The sequence below is a fragment of the Oryza glaberrima genome, chromosome 4 (genome assembly GCF_000147395.1).
Source record: "Oryza glaberrima chromosome 4, OglaRS2, whole genome shotgun sequence".
Lineage (NCBI taxonomy): Eukaryota > Viridiplantae > Streptophyta > Magnoliopsida > Poales > Poaceae > Oryza > Oryza glaberrima.
In genome coordinates this window covers 12,063,416-12,080,636 of record NC_068329.1, presented here as the reverse complement: position 1 = coordinate 12,080,636, position 17,221 = coordinate 12,063,416, and the positions used below count along the sequence as shown (strand labels likewise).

At 43.1% G+C, this 17,221-nt stretch overlaps 1 pseudogene; it reads left to right on the top strand.

The window, feature by feature from the left end:
* Positions 1-11,163: 11,163 nt before the first annotated feature.
* Positions 11,164-11,704, top strand: LOC127770145 (uncharacterized; annotated as a pseudogene).
* The last annotated feature ends 5,517 nt before the right edge of the window (positions 11,705-17,221 follow it).

Here is a 17,221-nt window from a genome sequence, read left to right as displayed (position 1 = left end):
AACCCTAACATATTTAGATGCAGCAATATCTTGATATAAAGGGCAGATTTAGTATATCAATGAGACATGTAGAATAAATATGGCTCAATCAGATACGATCGGCTGAAACTCCGATGCTATTCTAATCGGCAACTGGAAGGCAGGCTAGAGATTGATATTCTAAACACGACTTAATAGATCAAACTCAACTGATGCAGCATTAAGTATGAAAAGAAGAGCAACATCTAGACAATCAAGCCGCTAGAAGTTTCATAGAATGGTAGATATCTTATATAATCCAGATCAACGTCAAGATCTAACCTAATCGGCTGCCTTCTGCGTACAGATATTGGCCGATAGTAGTTCAGATGGCGATGTTGCTAGAGATTATGTAAGATATATGATAACTTGACGAATTACATAAACAAGATTAGAGTATCATGAAGATGGAAGCACTAATCCTAAGAACGCAATCCGTCATAACGAATGTTACCTCTTGTTGAAGATCGAAATCGATGCAGCTCAACCCGAAAGCAAGAACTCGTCGAAACAAAACTAAAGCAAAAGGATGGCAATGCGCCGAGATTGTATTGAACGTGTGTTAAAAATTACATAGAGCTCGGGGTCTATTTATACCCGAGGATTACAAGATATGCCCATGCCGGACACGACCATTATCTCTAACAAACTCTAAGATCCAATAAGTCTTTGTGGTAGACTTTTGCCCACACTTATCTATAAGGAATTTACATAAAATATCCTAATTAATAGATACAATTGCCTTCCCAGGACTCTATCCATGCGTGGCAATCATCTTGAAGTACATTAACTTGAACCCGATGTCGCGTACAAGTCATATTGTCGGAATCGGCTATATCGGCTTATTTAGCTTGACTCAGACTCAGCCGATCCTAACCGTAGCCGATACGGACCCTAGCCAATTCCTGCTCTGTTTCCGAACTCGATCTTCACTTCCGACTTTGCTTCGATCTAATCTTCTCTCTGACGCTGATGTTACCAAATTTGGTTGTTAACACCGGGCCAACATACTTCGCAACTGATGATTGCCTGGAAAAGTACGAACATGGGAAACCACTTTTGCCGGAATGGGCACTGAAAGAAGGACCATGGGAGATGAGAAGGTTACATAACTTCTACATGGAGGCCAGCAAGAAAGGCTTGGGCAATATAACAGCTCGATCACCGGCAGATTGTTTCGGCGAAGAAGGTTACGTATGGCTAGATTTCTCAGATCTCCACGCCATATATCGTCGGGATAAGATGGACGTCAACTACGTCGGTGTTTGGTGCATGTGAGTATGAGTTTTAAAAAATTAGATGAAAAATATGTACAATACAAATCCATGTGATTGTTACTAACAAACTTCTTCTGTACGATGCAATACATGGATGCTAAGAAGAAAAAAGAACCTATCGGCTTCTTGGATCCAACTCGGATCTGCCAAACACAACATACCGTGAGGCTAGCACCAAGGTCTGACCAGCTGAAGGGCAAGAATCCAAAAGAGATAGCAGAATACAAGAAGGGCCTGCACAAGGAGAAATTGATTGCTGTCGCACAATACATTGGATGAGCCTTCTTGCACTTTCAAAAAAAGAAAGTCGTCATGGCCGCTTATAATTTTAAATAAGTCCGGTACATTTATCTTGTACACATATGTCTTATTTTAGCTGGTACTAACTAACTATACTGTTGTTAATATGTAGCGATCATTATATCTGTTTACTCATCCACCCTAAAGACGGAACCTTGGTAGTCTTGGACCCTCTCGATTACAGTCACAAGCAATACAAAGAATTTCTAACAATCTTACAGTAGTAAGTTATTATGACTCTTGCATTTGTATATGAATGTATTATAAATAAATATCCTCCTTACTGTGAAATAGTACGACATCCATACAGTGCATACCAATACTACAAGTTCAAGGGTGGAGAACAGACCCGAACACGGGAGAAGCTGCTAGTACGTACCTATTGGCTGGTAATACTCCACTCACTTAATGTATTCCAATTGTTTCACTAATTGCAAATTTTAACTACTTTTTTCTATGATATGTCCTGAAGTGTCACAAGTAACCGCGAGGAACGGTCCTTTGCGGGTATTATGCGTGCGAATTCCTTAGGGTTAATGGACGGTACAGGACTAACGCGGAGGATGTAAGTCTCTATACTATGTACTAGACAGCTCCACATATTTATGATACTAATATATTGATTAATTTCAATGCATGCAATTGCCAAGATTAGAATGTCGAACAAGCTTTGACGATACAGGTATCACAAATGTCCAGCGTGATCTGTGCCACTTCATCCACCATGAGTGCTGTCATGTGAAAGGAGATTTCTTCGACCCAGAGGGTGCCCTAGCGGCAAGTGACGAATTCAAGGATCTTCGGGAGTGGAACACTACTATGCCATAATGTAACTAGATGACGTTATTTGAAGTGACAATGTAAAAAAGTATTGTAATATATATATTTTGGCAACACTTTTGAGTTATGTAATATATGTAGATTTCTCAGTACCAAATACTTGATAATCTTCCAATATATGTACATAATAATCTACCTGCAAGAATTTCTACTAAATAATTTAAAAGTAATTTACGGGCAAATTATTATTAAATTTCAATATTTTCTACCTATCTTCGCAGGCGGAAGTTTTTTTTTTTTGCAACCGGCCGATTCCTATTTTCGCAGGCGGACCGGACTAGCCAACGTCCGCCTGCGAAAATTATCTTCACAGGCGGACGGCCGCCCCGCATGCGAAGATCGGCGATCTTCACAGTCGTTGGCTTACAGGCGGATGGTCGCGCCTGCGAAGACTCTTTTTGGCCGCTTGCGATAATGCTTTTCCTAGTAGTATAAGAAGACATAATGTCGCATGCATATGCTATGCTACTTTTTTTTGTCTGCCAGAAGCAAGCGGGTGAGCACATGGATTCTCATTGGATACTCAAGAAAGGGGGTGGAACTGCAAAGGTGAATGCACGTGCCCCATGAAGCCATGAGCATGAGAGCGTCTTTACACTAGTACTTACAAAAAAAACATTTTTCCATACGGCCAAAACCAGGGCCGTCCCATCAAATTCAAGGGCCTGTACAAAGTCGTAACGAAGGATAAAAACATAATTAATAATAATATAATATTACAATAATTTATACTCTGTAATACGTTTCATAGCAATGTAAAATGGTCTAAAATGATATACAATAATATTCACTCGAAAAGCGACACGAGGGGTTACCGGATTAAAAATTACCAGGAAGTAAGGCAATCATCTGCAAGCAACCAAGCACCAAGCAGTGAAGCGGCCATGCAGTCCGGCGGCCGCGGTGGGCACGTGCTGCGCGGCACCACGGCTGGCCGGTCAGGGACTCAGGAGATTCTCTCTCGGCCGGGCAGCGACGACGTCAGGCGCAGGCGGCGCGATTGCTCGAGAGCCGAAGCGGCACAATTCGCGATTGGAATTGCTAAAAAACTGTCACAATTTTTTTTTTGGTAAAAAACTTTCAAATGTAAGTATAGTTGAAGTGTAACTCTAATGTAATTACACCACTATTGTTACATTCTAACTGCTCCCTCCGTTCCGTTTCACGTTTTAACTTTGATCAAAGTTTATATTATAGTAATATTTATAATACCAAATTAGCTTCATTGAATTAATAATTGAATATATTTTTATAGTAAATTTGTCTTGGGTTGAAAATGTTATTATTTTTTTCTAAAAACTTAGTTAAACTTGAAACAGTTGATTTTAACCAAAGTCAAAACGTCTTATAACCTGAAAGAAAGGGAGTACATTGTAAATAAAGTGTAACTGCACTGTAACTATTGTAATCTCTATATAATATAGATATAAAGTTGCATATATTATTTTAATACTTATATATAAGTTATATTATAGTTATAATAAAGTTATAGTGGAATTTTATTACATTTATACTATAGTTAGATTTGAAAGTTTTTTCCTTAAAGAACTTGTGGCAGTATTTTAGATAGTCCCTTGGCAAGGATGCATGACCGAAATTGAAACAACGTGAAAAAGAAAATAATAGATTTTCAGGACTAGTTGGGCTGTATATATATATATATATATAGTGTTAGAGTTTTGAGCCTAGGGGCCCTTGAAGACTGGGGTCCTGTGAGGGTGCTCCGGCCGCGCGCCCTCATAGACGGCCATGGCCAAAACCTATTTTTTCATATGGTTGGGGTGCTCGTCGGTACGGAAAGGTCTGCGTACGGGTGGCACACCCGCATACGAAAATTAGTACTTATGTCGACCACATTTAAAAAATAAAAAGCCAAAATATAATAAAAAACTCAGAAAAAAGAGAAAGCGAAACCCTAGCTCTCGATGGCGCCTACAACGCAGGTCCGGCCGTCGCTGGGCCAGCGATGGCAGATCAGGCTATTGTGGCGCCGGCGGTGGCTGATCCGGCCATCGCGACTGGCCGCCTCTTCCTCATCGGCGACGACAGCGAGTCAGGCAGGGACCAGGATTTAGTCGCCTGCTCCTAGTCGCTTCCTTGTCATCGGCGGCGGTGCCGCTCCTGGCCGCCTCCTCCTCGTCATCGGCTGTGGCGGCACCGGGTGGGGACGAGAATGACACCACTCCTAGCTGCCTCCTCGTCGTTGGCGGCGGCGCCACCCTTTCCCGGCTGCCTCCTTGTCGAGCGGCAGCACAGGCGCCCACTGCCACCAGCTCCCGCTCATATGAGAGGAGAGGAGAGGAAGAGAGAGAGGAGAGAAAAAATAATACCAGGAGAGAAAAAGGGCGAGAGAGGATAGGAGGAGAAAAATTTTTGAAGTGGTGAGGAGGGAAAGAGAGAGAAAGGAAGAAATAAAATTGTGGAGAAGAGGAGGTATTTTTGTATGCGGACCATTTAAGAGGCTCGCATGTGAAATTAGGCTCATTTTTGTAGGTGATCCTTAAGAGCCTCGTCTGCGAAAATAGATCTTTATATAAGGGCCTTATAATGAGTCGTATGTGAAAATATAGGTTGATTTTTGCCGACGTGATCAGCTACGGTCCACTTGCAACCTATATGAGTCCGCGTAAAAAAATAGTTTTTTAGTTGTGTTACACGAATAACCATGCATGGGATCGCCACCTAAACTCTACATTATTGTATCTAAAATGTTGATAAAAAAAACTAGACTGCTAGAGCAAGAGTGAGGCTTGAATGCAATGCAAGAGTCTTCCGTCACATTGCAACAACCCTAACCAATATTGCAGCAAAGATTTAAGAATAGGCAATTACTTGGGGGTGAAAGCAGGCACCGGCTTCCCTGCCACGGGAGCGTATCTATATATGACCTCGCGTGTACACACCATATACACCAACTAAAAAATATCACAAACAATTTTATAAAAATTCATACATATACTTCTAATAGTATTATATATACGCACAAAGTCGAATTTTCAAATTCATTCTACGTAGAGAGTAAAAAAAGATAAAATTCTAACAGAATTACAACCTTAAAACTGTCGGATTTTTTTTTACGACTAAAATATAATGTATTTGATGTTAAGATTTTACCCTAGCTAGATATAATACTTTCAATAATTTTTTTAGATATTTTAGTAGTATTTGTTAGTTGATGTACTCCCTCCGTTTTAAAATATTTGACACCGTTGAATTTTTAGTACGTGTTTGACCGTTCGTCTTATTCAAAAAATTTAAGTAATTATTAATTCTTTTCATATCATTTGATTTATTATTAAATATACTTTCATGTACACATATAGTTTTACATATTTCACAAATTTTTTTAATAAAACGAACAGTCAAACATGTGCTAAAAAGTCAACGGTGTCGAATATTTTATATAGACGTGAGTCTATAGGATACTTTCCCTCCTGCCACATGGACATAGCCACTCTCTTCCCTCCCACGTGCTGAGCTGCATCGGCCCAATCAGCGGTCTAGTAATCCGGTTTTAAACCGGTTTCTATGAAAAAACCGGCCGTTCAATGGTTTCCGCCAGTCTGATTATTTCACACCCATCTTTTTTAGGCTGGACCGGACCGGCCAATGTTCCAGTTTTCTTCGGTCGGAACCCGGTCCGATCTGGTTCTAATAATTAGAAAATCCCTTATATGCCATTTCAAATTAATCGGTTCCCTTACGCCACTTCAAATTGGCTTCTCTCTGCTATGCCACCGGTTCAAGTATGTTATCCCTTTTATGCCATTGCCGTCACTCCACCGTCAGTTGACCGTTAACTTCAGAGTAAAAAGACGCATTTGCCCTTGAGAGTTGGTATACAACCAATGATAGGTATTTTAATACTAATATAGCTACTAGATACAACATATGAAAATTGATTCTTTTTTGCATTATATGCAATTTTAGCCATCACCATCACAAATAAATTTTCAATATAAGTATGAAACATACAGTTTTCCAACAATATTTTTAATACAAAGAGCATTTTTCATTGGTTCTAACAAAATTTTGTTCACTCAAAATGGATTTAAATTAAAATATTTATGATTTTTTAAAGTTTACACATTTTTAGTTGAGAAGGCATATTGGTCATTTAAAAAAAAAATAACATGTGACTAACAATCAACTAATGCTACAGTGCTGAGGGTGGCATAAAATGTGGAAAAATTTAACCAGTGATATATAAAAAAGAAGCCAATTTTAATTGGCATGTGTAAGAGAACTGGCCAATTTCCAGTGGCATATAGGGATTCTCTTATGTCTTTTCCTATCTTCAAACAAGAAAACGGTACTTTACATTTCAAGATTCCCTCTGTCCAAGCTCCTACAGCTAGCTTTGTAGTGTAAAGAGCTGCTAGATTTGTTTTTATCAGTTGTACTTATTCAGTGCTTCGGCATTTCCTATGTAAAACACTTATTCCTCTGTAAAAATTTTAAATAATCATAATTTTACGAAGAAAGAATATACCATCATAGAGGTAACTAAATTAGCTCTATAATGTTTGAAAATAAATTTGAACCATTATATATTTACCCGTTAAATTAATAATGTAAGATAATTTCCACTTAAATCGGTATACTTATTACTTTGTACTATTATTTTCAAATAATGCACTATTTTAAAATAAAGTTTACACCATTATTATATTGTGTACCTATCAAATTATAATTTAAGATCTATATTAACTAATTTATATTTGCACTTAAACCGGCGGACTCGTTATTTAAATGATCATATCTATCTTTTATTACTTACTTTGGACTATTATTTTTAAACAATGAAACTGTTTTAAAATAAAGTTTACATCATTATACTGTGTACTCATTAAATTAACAATTTAAAATCTATATTAACTAATTTAATTACATCTATTATTTGAATCATCGGATCTATCTATTGTTAATAAATAAAGCATCCGAAGTTCTCTTTTTGGCCCGCTGTAGAAGCACAATGCACGTCTGCAGCTTTGCCTTCTGCACGCATGATGAAACATCATATCTGAGGCAGCTAAGGTGATCACGACGGCTGCAGCACTATCCCTTTGCCACATATCAAATCATATATGGTTGACAATTAATTTTGTTAATAACATTAAAACAAATTAAAGGTATGAGGCAGGGAGAGAAGAATTAAGCATCGTGGGTTGAGTTTTTCCAACAACTAGCTCTGTGTAAGCTGAAATAGAGAGTTGAAAACAAAATAATTATAATGTACTAGCCGTCAACCCGTGCTTTGCACAGGCTAATTATTGTTTTTATAAATAAGTATTACAATTTTAATCATATGCTGAATTATCAGTTATTCATTTTTCAAAATATCTCTTAAAGGCAATTAGTGGATTCCCCCCTACAACTTTGTGTGGATCTGGATTTTAGAAGAATCTTGATTTTCCGACATAATTGTTACATTTTATTTCCATAGATATAAAATTTATAAATCGAATGAAATGTAGAATTATATTTTTTTAATAGATAAATAGATTAGTAAAAACCAAGTAATTTACTTTTCCTATTGAAAATAATTGTGGATTTTGACAATAACAATATATACAAAATCTTACTCCATACTGACGCTCGCCTTTGTCATCCAATGTTGCACAGCAAGATACACTGGACTCATGCATCGTGGCCTAGGCATCGTCCCCTCAAACTCAAAAATGTCAACAATACGAAATCGCTTTAGAAAACAAGCACTACTAGGAATCATTTCGCAGACGGCCAAAAGTAGTTTTCCTAGGCGGGGGAAAGGGCCGCCAGTAAACAAAGGCCTACAAAAATTATTTTCACAGGCGGCATCTCCACCCTCATACAAAAATAATTTCAGTGAACAAAAACAAATTTGCTGCCACCACCCTTACCCCCGCTGCCACCTCCTCTCCTCGTCGCCAAGCTGCTGCTGGCCCACCTCGTTGCCGGGCTGGTAGAGGGAGGAGCCGAGCCACCGCCTCACCTCCTCGTCACGGCCAATGCCTCCCCTCCACGTCGTTCAGCCACCGTCGTTGCCGAGAGAGGGAGGAGCCGAGCCGCCGTATCCCATTCCCTCCCCCTCACTTCCTCATCGCCACCACCTCCCCTCCCCTCCCCGAGACCAGCCAGCAGCGGATCCGCGCGCCCGCGGCCAACCGGCGGTGGATCCGCACTCCCGGGGCGAGCCAGCAGCGGATCCAAGAGGCGTCGTGTCGTCGTTGCGACCTCCTCATCGCTGAGCCGCTGCCGTCGCCGGGAGAGGGAGGAGCCGAGCCGCCGCATCCCCTCCCCTTCCCTGACCTCCTCGTCGCCACCACCTCCACTCCCCTCAATGAGACCAGCCGACGGCGGATCCACGTGCCGGTGGCCGGCCAGTGGTGGATCCGCACACCCGGTGCAAGCCAGCGGCACATCTAGAAGTCATCGTCGCCACCTCCTCGTCACTAAGCCGCTGCCATCGCCGGGAGAGGGAGGACCGAGCCGCTGCATCCCCTCCCCTCACCTCCTCGTCGCTACCACCTCCCCTCCCCTCCCTGAGACTGGTCGGTGGCGGATTTGCTCGCCCACGGCCGGCCAGGGGTGGATCCTCATGCTCAGGCTGAGATGGCGGCATATCCAAGAGGCATCATCATCGTCGTCGTGACCTCCTTGTTACTGAGCCGCTGCCGTCGCCGGGAGAGGGAGGAGCCGAGTCGCTGCATCCCCTCCCCTCCCCTCACCTCCTCATCGCCACCACCTCCCCTCCCCAAGACCTGCCAGCGATGGATCGGCGTACTCATGGCCGGCTGGCGGTGGATCTGCGCACCCAGGGCGAGCCGGTGGCAGATCCAGGAGGAATCGTTGTTGTCGTCACGACCTCCTCATCGCTGAGCCGCCGCTGTTGCCGGGAGAGGGAGGAGTTGAACCGCCAACCTCCCCTCTCCTCCTCGTTGCGGCCAACGCCTCCCCTCCTCGTCACTGAGCCACCACCATCACCAGGAGAGGGAGGCCATCACGTGACCTGCCGTCTAATGGGAAGGAAATGAGAGAGAAAGAGAGGAGGGGAAGGGAAATGAGTGGCCGACAGGGTAAGGAGGGTGAAGGAGAAGATAATGATGGGACTTAGATATTTTTTCTGCAGGCATGATTTTTGCAAACGGACCACATAAGGTTCTGCCTGCAAAAATCATTTTTTTTCCAAGCGGACGCCTTAAGAGGCCCGTCTATGAAAATAAAGGTATTTTCGTAGCCGGACCTCTTAAGTGATCCGCCTAAAAGAATTGATCTTCGCAGGCGAACGACGAGCTCCACCCCAGTTTAAATTTTCGTAGGTGGCCATATTTGGCTCCGAGGGCCATATCCTCTTAGGAAAAAAAACTCACGTCGTTTTTTCTAGTATTTACTTTACATTACATTATCTATTATTTTATTCATATTTCTAAAGATTAAAATTAATAGTAAATTTTTTTCTTAATTCATAGTTTTACTGATAAAAAAATATGAATTAATAATACAAATTTATTAATTCTATTTTGTTTGTTCATAGTTTTTTCACGTCATAAAGTTTTACTGTTGTCTTAATTTTAATTTTTTTAAAATAGTTTTAAATTGTAGAATAGCTCAATGCAAAGTACTCGAGTATCAAATGCGTTCTTTGTGCTTGTCTATAGTTTCGATTTAGTTTTTTTTTTTGCTAATTTAATAGTTCTCAAAATAAAAAAAATATTAGCGAGCCATATCTAATGTGGACTCATAGTTAATAAATACGAAATTTTTTTAGTTTGATAATACCGAAAATTTAAATTGAAAATACTAGATTGTCCTCCTCTTAGGGCTCTGATTTTTAGTATTTCAATTCTTTATTAATCTAAATTTAAGAATTAGGAACCTGCGATGATGTGTCTTGACTCTTCTTTTTTTTCACTCCTAATTTGATGATACCACATAGATAGGTGATTATGATTTATTCACTACAATAAAGTGAGCAATAAGCATAGGTATGAAACTAGCTTGCGTGCAAACACCCACAATCATGATGTAGAAATATTATGTGATTATGTATGCTGGCCAAGGAGAATAAGTATTAATTTGGTCAACAATTAATGAACTGTATTTGTGCAGATGATATTCGACCCTAATCCAGGCATGAATATTGTTGGCCATTGTATTACAAAACTAATACTAGATCTGCAACGGGAAAAAGGATTGGATATGTTAGGACAACGTATAGATCAGTTGATGCATATCTGATGCCTTTTCTTCTGCCGTTTAAAGATCCAAATGAACTTGCTGTGCTCTACTCACAATGAGACTGATTCCCCCGCCGCCGCCGATTCATCAAAATATAATTGAACTTATCTACTTCGATCTTCTTTCCATTTGCAGGTTGGTGCACATGCATGCGGGATATGCAATCTCAACAGCAGGTCGATCCGTCCATGCATGCTGTTCGAATTGGCGGCTGGAGTGTCTCCTTTGCTGAAGTTTTCAATCGTGTTAATGGACACCCCGGCAAGGCGAAGTCTCTCGTATTATGCTCACGGTTCTGCTCGTGGCCTCACGCTTCCATCTGCTAGACTGTTACCTGCCTCTCTCCATCAGATATAGTTGTGCAGAAAAGCTAATTGGGTGTGTTTGGATGGAGGGTTTTGGGTGGATAGGACATAGCGGCCTATTTTTTGTGGGTGTTTGGTTGGTGGGCGGGAGTGGGATAGGCCAGGCGGCCCGGAGGGGAATATTCCCCTCAGATGCCGGATGGATGAATCCGGCCGATTTGCGCGGATTTGGCCGCGCGAGCGAGCAGGTGAGTCGGGCGAGCGGTTGCGTCACCGCGTGGAGAGAGAGAGAGAGAGTTGGCCAGTGCCCGGCGACGACGACGACGACGTGCTGCGGCCAGGAGGAGGGAGCAGCGGCGAGCGCTGGCGCGGACGACGAGCGCGGCGGCGACGGCGAGGCCGATGCATTCCCGGCGACGACGACAACGACGATGACAACGACGTGCTGCATCAGCGGGAGGAGGGAGTGGCGGCGAGCCGGCGAGAGGAGGCGGCGGCGGAGGAGGCAAGAGGCGGCGGCCGGGGGAGGAGGCGCGAGGTCCCCGCCGGCAGGAGGAGGCGGCGGCGACGGGAGGAGGCGGCGGCGGCGGCGGCGGCCAGGAGAGGAGGCGCGAGCTCCCCACCGGCGGGAGGAGGCGGCGGCGACGATGAGCCCCTAGAGGCCCAGATCCAGCCCAGCTGGCCTTTTTCCTTTTTTTTCCTTTTTTCTTTTTCTTTTTTTCTTTTTTCTATGTATATTTATAATGGAGATAGTAGTGTAAATTGTTGGAAATTTTATGATTTGTATTGTGCATTAATTTGATGGGGGTTATACTCACCATCTCAAGTGTGAGGTGACCACACCTACAAATTCATCATACTCCCTCCAACCAAACAAAAAATTGGATCACCAAATCCATCTTCATCCCTACAACCAAACAAAAGACTGGATCGCCATATTCGCTCAACCAAACAAAAAACCTGAATCGCCATATCCAACAAAATATGGACCGCATATCCCATCCAGCCTTGACCGTGAACCAAACACACCCTAACGCGCGCCGGCAATTCCAGAGGAATCAACGTAACTAACCAAGTTAGTTTAGGATAATGACGGTAATTAAGGAAATATTTTCCTTTTTTGGAAGATTTTTTTACTAACATATTGAAAAGAAATCTATATGTATTGAAAAGAAATCTATATGTTTAAGAAACTTTCACGTAAAATTTAAAACTTTCAACTCAAAATTTGACACTCAAAACTCAATTTTTTAATTTTTTTCAACTCAAAATTTGAACTTTCAAGTTAGATTTCAAAACTTTCGACTTAAATTTAAACTTTGAAGTCAAATTTTGAAAACTTTCAACTCAAACATTGAAAATTTTCAACTCGAAATTCAAATTTGTAAGACAAATTTTAAAAACTTTCAACTCAGCTTTGAAAACTTTCAACTTAGATTAGAAACTTCCAACTGAAGATTTAAGAACTTTCAACTCAAGATTTGAATATTTTTAAGTCCATATTTGAAAATTTTTACGTTAAGATTTAAAAACTTTCAAGTTAAAATTTAAAAACCTTTAACTCAAACATTTGAAAACATGTGCTGAAGATTAAAAAAATTAGAAAAAGCTCAAAATGAAAAATGAAAAAAAAACCGCGAAAAAAGGAAAACGAAAAAAAATCGCGCTTGGGAGAGAGTGCCAGGCTGCCAGCTGGCGCTTGCGCCAATTAGTCGCCCCCTGCCTCTCCCGGATACAATTGACTAGAGATAAGAACATATGGGCTATGGAAAGAGCCCATAAAGTTGATGGTAGACAGGCCTATGGCGTTAAAGAACTAATGCATCTATGATTCTGATTAAATTAATTAATTATATTCAACGGTTAGATTTTTCTTATTAACGTGAGAGCTCATAGAAAATGTCTAATTAATATAGGTATAGATAGATAGATTGTGTTATATCGTATTTAGATTTTTTATTATTTGTTCATGAGGTGAAAGAAATCATTACGTTATAAATGTGAGCATAATATGAACCAATATCAATAGAACTCTTAGTAGGACGTAGGTGTTATAAGCGAGTTTAAGGGCCTGTTTTTTTTTTCCTGATTCTATATTTTCAATTTTTATTTTCATGCATTCAAAGTTTTTAAATGGTGTTTTTTAAAAAAAAAATCTTGGAATACTTTTCTAAAATAAAATTTTAACTTTTTAAAGTTAATTCATTCGTTTGTACCCTCAGATAGCAATCGTATAAATTAGATAATTTATCAATTTCAGTTCTCAGTACATTTTTTCATACGAGTCATTGTTCTGTAAGAGCTACTCTAAAAAATTATAAATTGATGTCAACATTAATTCTTATTAATTATCTAATGACTTGCTAGCAATATAATTAATTTCTTTCTACATGTATATAAACATGGACCAAGTGTCACGCCCTGAAGTGGAATATTCAGAACAAAGGAAGTAATTTTAATAATTGAAAAAAAATTATCGGAATTATTAACTTCAAAACCATTTTCTTTTCTTTTTCAGCCGATAGGCTGTTTCGGGCCCAATTTCCCGCCGCCGGCCTGCTCTAGCCCGAGCGCGCGCACAACTGCCCTCGCTGCCGCTAGGCTGGCCGAAGGCTCAGCAAGCTGGGCCCCGCGAGCGCCCACTCCTCCACGGGTCGCCGATGGGTGGGGCGCACCTGTCAGGCCCGTCCCTTCCTCTCGCCGGTGAAATCGGAGGGGGAGAACAACATCCGCCCGTGCCCGGCGCCCCAGTAACCCCCCTGTCCGCGCCTCGCCCACGTGTGTGCGCCCCACTCCACGCATCCCGCGCCCGCAACGGCCGCACGCGGCCCCACTTCCTCCCGGCTTCACGCCCCGACATCGCCCCTCACCGCCGCCGTTGCCGCCTACCACGGGAGAGAGGTCCATCCGGCCCGCGGCTCTATAAAACCCCCTCGCGAGCTCTCCTCCATTTCTTTCCGCAACCACCGCTGCTTCCCCGCTCGCTCGTTCCCTCTCGTGCCGTGCGAAGCTAGCGCCGCCACCTTCCACCATCTCCGGCCACCGCTAGGGCTGCTGCCTAGCCGCGCCGTCGCCACCGCCGCGCTCACCGAGCCCGCCTGCTCCTCGGCCATTGCTCCTCGCCACCGGAACACGTCTCGCCTCAGTCGCCGGTGAGCACCTCCTTTTCCGCTGCCTCCCGGCCGACAGTGCCGCTCGCCGTGAACCCTCTTTTCCCCTCAAACCCCTCTCGTTCTCTCTCTTAGGTCCCGCAGCTGCCCGTCCGCGCCCTCTGCCGCCAGGTTGTCACCTTCCTCACCGCCGCCGTCGTCCCCTTCCGCGCCGGCCGGTGAGGAACCCCCTCCCTTGCCCTCTCCTTCCCGTGCGCGCCGCTGCTCCTTTGGGTGCGCCGCCGTTCCCTGTGCGAACCGCCGTCTCCCGCGCCGCGCGCCGCCACTCCCCGCGTCGCCGCCGGTGACCGCGCGACGCCGCTCGGCTTAGCCCGTGCCAGCTCACCGCCGCATCTCAGCTGCCTGATCTGCCACGCGGCAGATCAGGGCCGTTCGTTCGACCGCCCACGTGACTTGGTGCCCCCGTCTCCGTCTTCATGGACTTGTCCACAGGGGATCGGACACTTGGCCACTGACCGATGGGGCCCACCTGTCGGCCCCGGCCCCCTCCCTCAGTGACGTCAGCCGTTGGCTTTAATGCGTAATATTTTATTTAAGGGCTTTTCTAAAAGCACGGTAAATCTTCTAAAATTCATAGAAAATTCATCCGAGCTCCATTCGAGCCCACTCAAATTACAGTAAATTCATAAATAAACTTAAAATCCATTAAAAATAGTTTTGTTTATGTCTCAATAGACTTATAGCCTGTTTTGTATGTGTGCTTCGCTTAGATTCCGGTGAATCCGAAGCTCTACTTTACTTTAAAGTGGTCCCAGAAGTTCCTGCAGCACCGGGGGCAAGGCAAGTGATACATGTTAATTAATCATATTGTACCTATTTCGCAAACGTCTCATTTTCTATTAAATATTGCATTAGGATACTCAAAAGGTGTGTAATTAGCTGTGTGACATCAAAAAACGTGAATTTGTCCGAGAACACTCCAAAAGTATGGTAATTTGCTGCAGGACACCGAACGCATTAAAATATAATATCCACCCAATTGATGAGAGAGAAACCATACAAAATGACATATTTGCCCTTCTTCTCCCTTCTTTCGGTCTTTTTCCGACGCTCACTTGCAACGAGCTCCAATGGCTTGCCACTGTCATCGGCCTCATCCCCACCCCCCAAGTCCCCAGCTGATCGAGCGCGCCACAAGCTCTGCTGGTCTCCTTGACACGCTGCACGAGCTTAGGAACGTGGCCGCTGAGAGCAAACGTAATAGGAAGCTCCTCGCGGCCATCCCCGGCATGGTGGGGTACTGGAGTGATGGATTGACAAATAGCAAAGATTCACATTTAGGAATTATCCATTTTCTGCTGGTGGAGTGATGGCTACTTTTGCTTGGCTTGCTGCTTGCTGAGTTGCTGCTGCACCTGCACTGCTATTGCGCCATGCGCCTCCTGCCCAGCTTGCCAGTGCCTGCTCGCCACCTACCGTGCCACTGCCCACGAACCCGGCGACCGCACCCCTCCTAGCCTCCGCCTGCCCTCTCGTGTGTGGCGCCGGCTCTAGGCTCCACATCAGCCGTCGTCCATCGATGGGGTGATGGGGATTTGGGTCGGCCGGTCTGCGATGGATTGGGGAATCGATGGAGGATTGGGAGAAGAAGAAGGGCAAAACGGTCATTTTGTATGGGTTCCCTCTCATCAATTGGGTGGATATTATATTTTAATGCGTTCGGTATCTTGCAGCAAATTACCACACTGAGTGTTCTCAGGCAAATTCATATTTCTGTTATGTCTCGCAACTAATTACATATTTTTTGAGTTGTAGCAAATTTTACCATTTTACAATGTCATGTGGGATGGTTACCTATACTTGTCCATAGATTGTTTACCTTAACCCATTGATAAAATGGGTATTAATATGACTAGATCAACTAGGAAACATACTTAGCCATGCTTAGATCAACTAGCTTACTATATGGGGGATCTCACATGTAACTTAAATCTTGGTTTAATGATGATGATATTGGACGCGTACCACTAGGGTAGTCAAACAACTAAAATATGCTTAATGGTGGGCTATTGGCGCATGGTTTTGATAGACACGCCTATGTCATTTAATGCACATGCAGCTCGGAATTTTGTTTCGTAAATTTCTAGGCATGACAAGTTGGTATTAGAGCCGACCTTGACCATAGGACAAGCCAACTGGAAACCTTAAGAGCTCGCTGAAACTCTTTCATACGCATATGTTCTTTTGCATTTGGATTTGTTTCATGGAAAATTTGAGAATTTTCTTCCTTGGTTTACAGGGAAAAATCTTGATCGCTTATTCGAATGAGATATTTAAAATTTAGGTCAGTCTAGGGTATTAGTAACTTTGGGTAAATAGATTTGGGGTCAATTGGAATTCCATTTGATAGTTAGTCGAGAATTTATTTAATGGGAGGTATGCATTAAGTCATGTCTTTGTTCGATGGGATGCAATCTTTATGCTTATTACTATTATCTATTTATTTTACGCATTATTTTATTGTTTAATCAGTGTCATTAGTATGTTTATTTGGTTCATGTAAAATGTTCTGTGCATAAAAAGTTGCTCTTACTTGCTTATTTACTTGAGTCATTTATTGCTTTATTTAATTTGGATTTGAGCATGCATTGATTCCTACCCTTTGTCTTCTATAGATGTCAAACCTTCCCCCTACACACAGTCAGGGCATGGATGGCTTCGTGGCAGAGCTAGGTCGTATGGCGATCGCAGTGGGCTACCCTCATTACCCGGAGTACACACAGCTTCGCCTCCTCAATGGCGAGTTCCCGCACCAAGTCCGCTTGGAGGTGCACGACATTTCCACTGTCTTGCCCAACATGGTAGTTACTGCTACAGGAGGCACCTTTGAGCATGCTTGCCAGGAGGCTGCTTTAAGGATGATGGCCAGGATGAGGGAGCTGCACGACCACGACCTCCGCAACACTGCTTACCGCTACCACCCTCGCTGTAGCAGTGACGCCAACGTTAGTACCTTCAGGTCAGCGTCAGGGGAGAATGACACCACCTTTGGACACATGTGCGCTGTGATGAAGGGCTTGGATAAGATGCACTCCGATCTTCACAAGGCATCCAAGGCTCTCAACGACAATAAGCTTGCGAAGATAGCTAG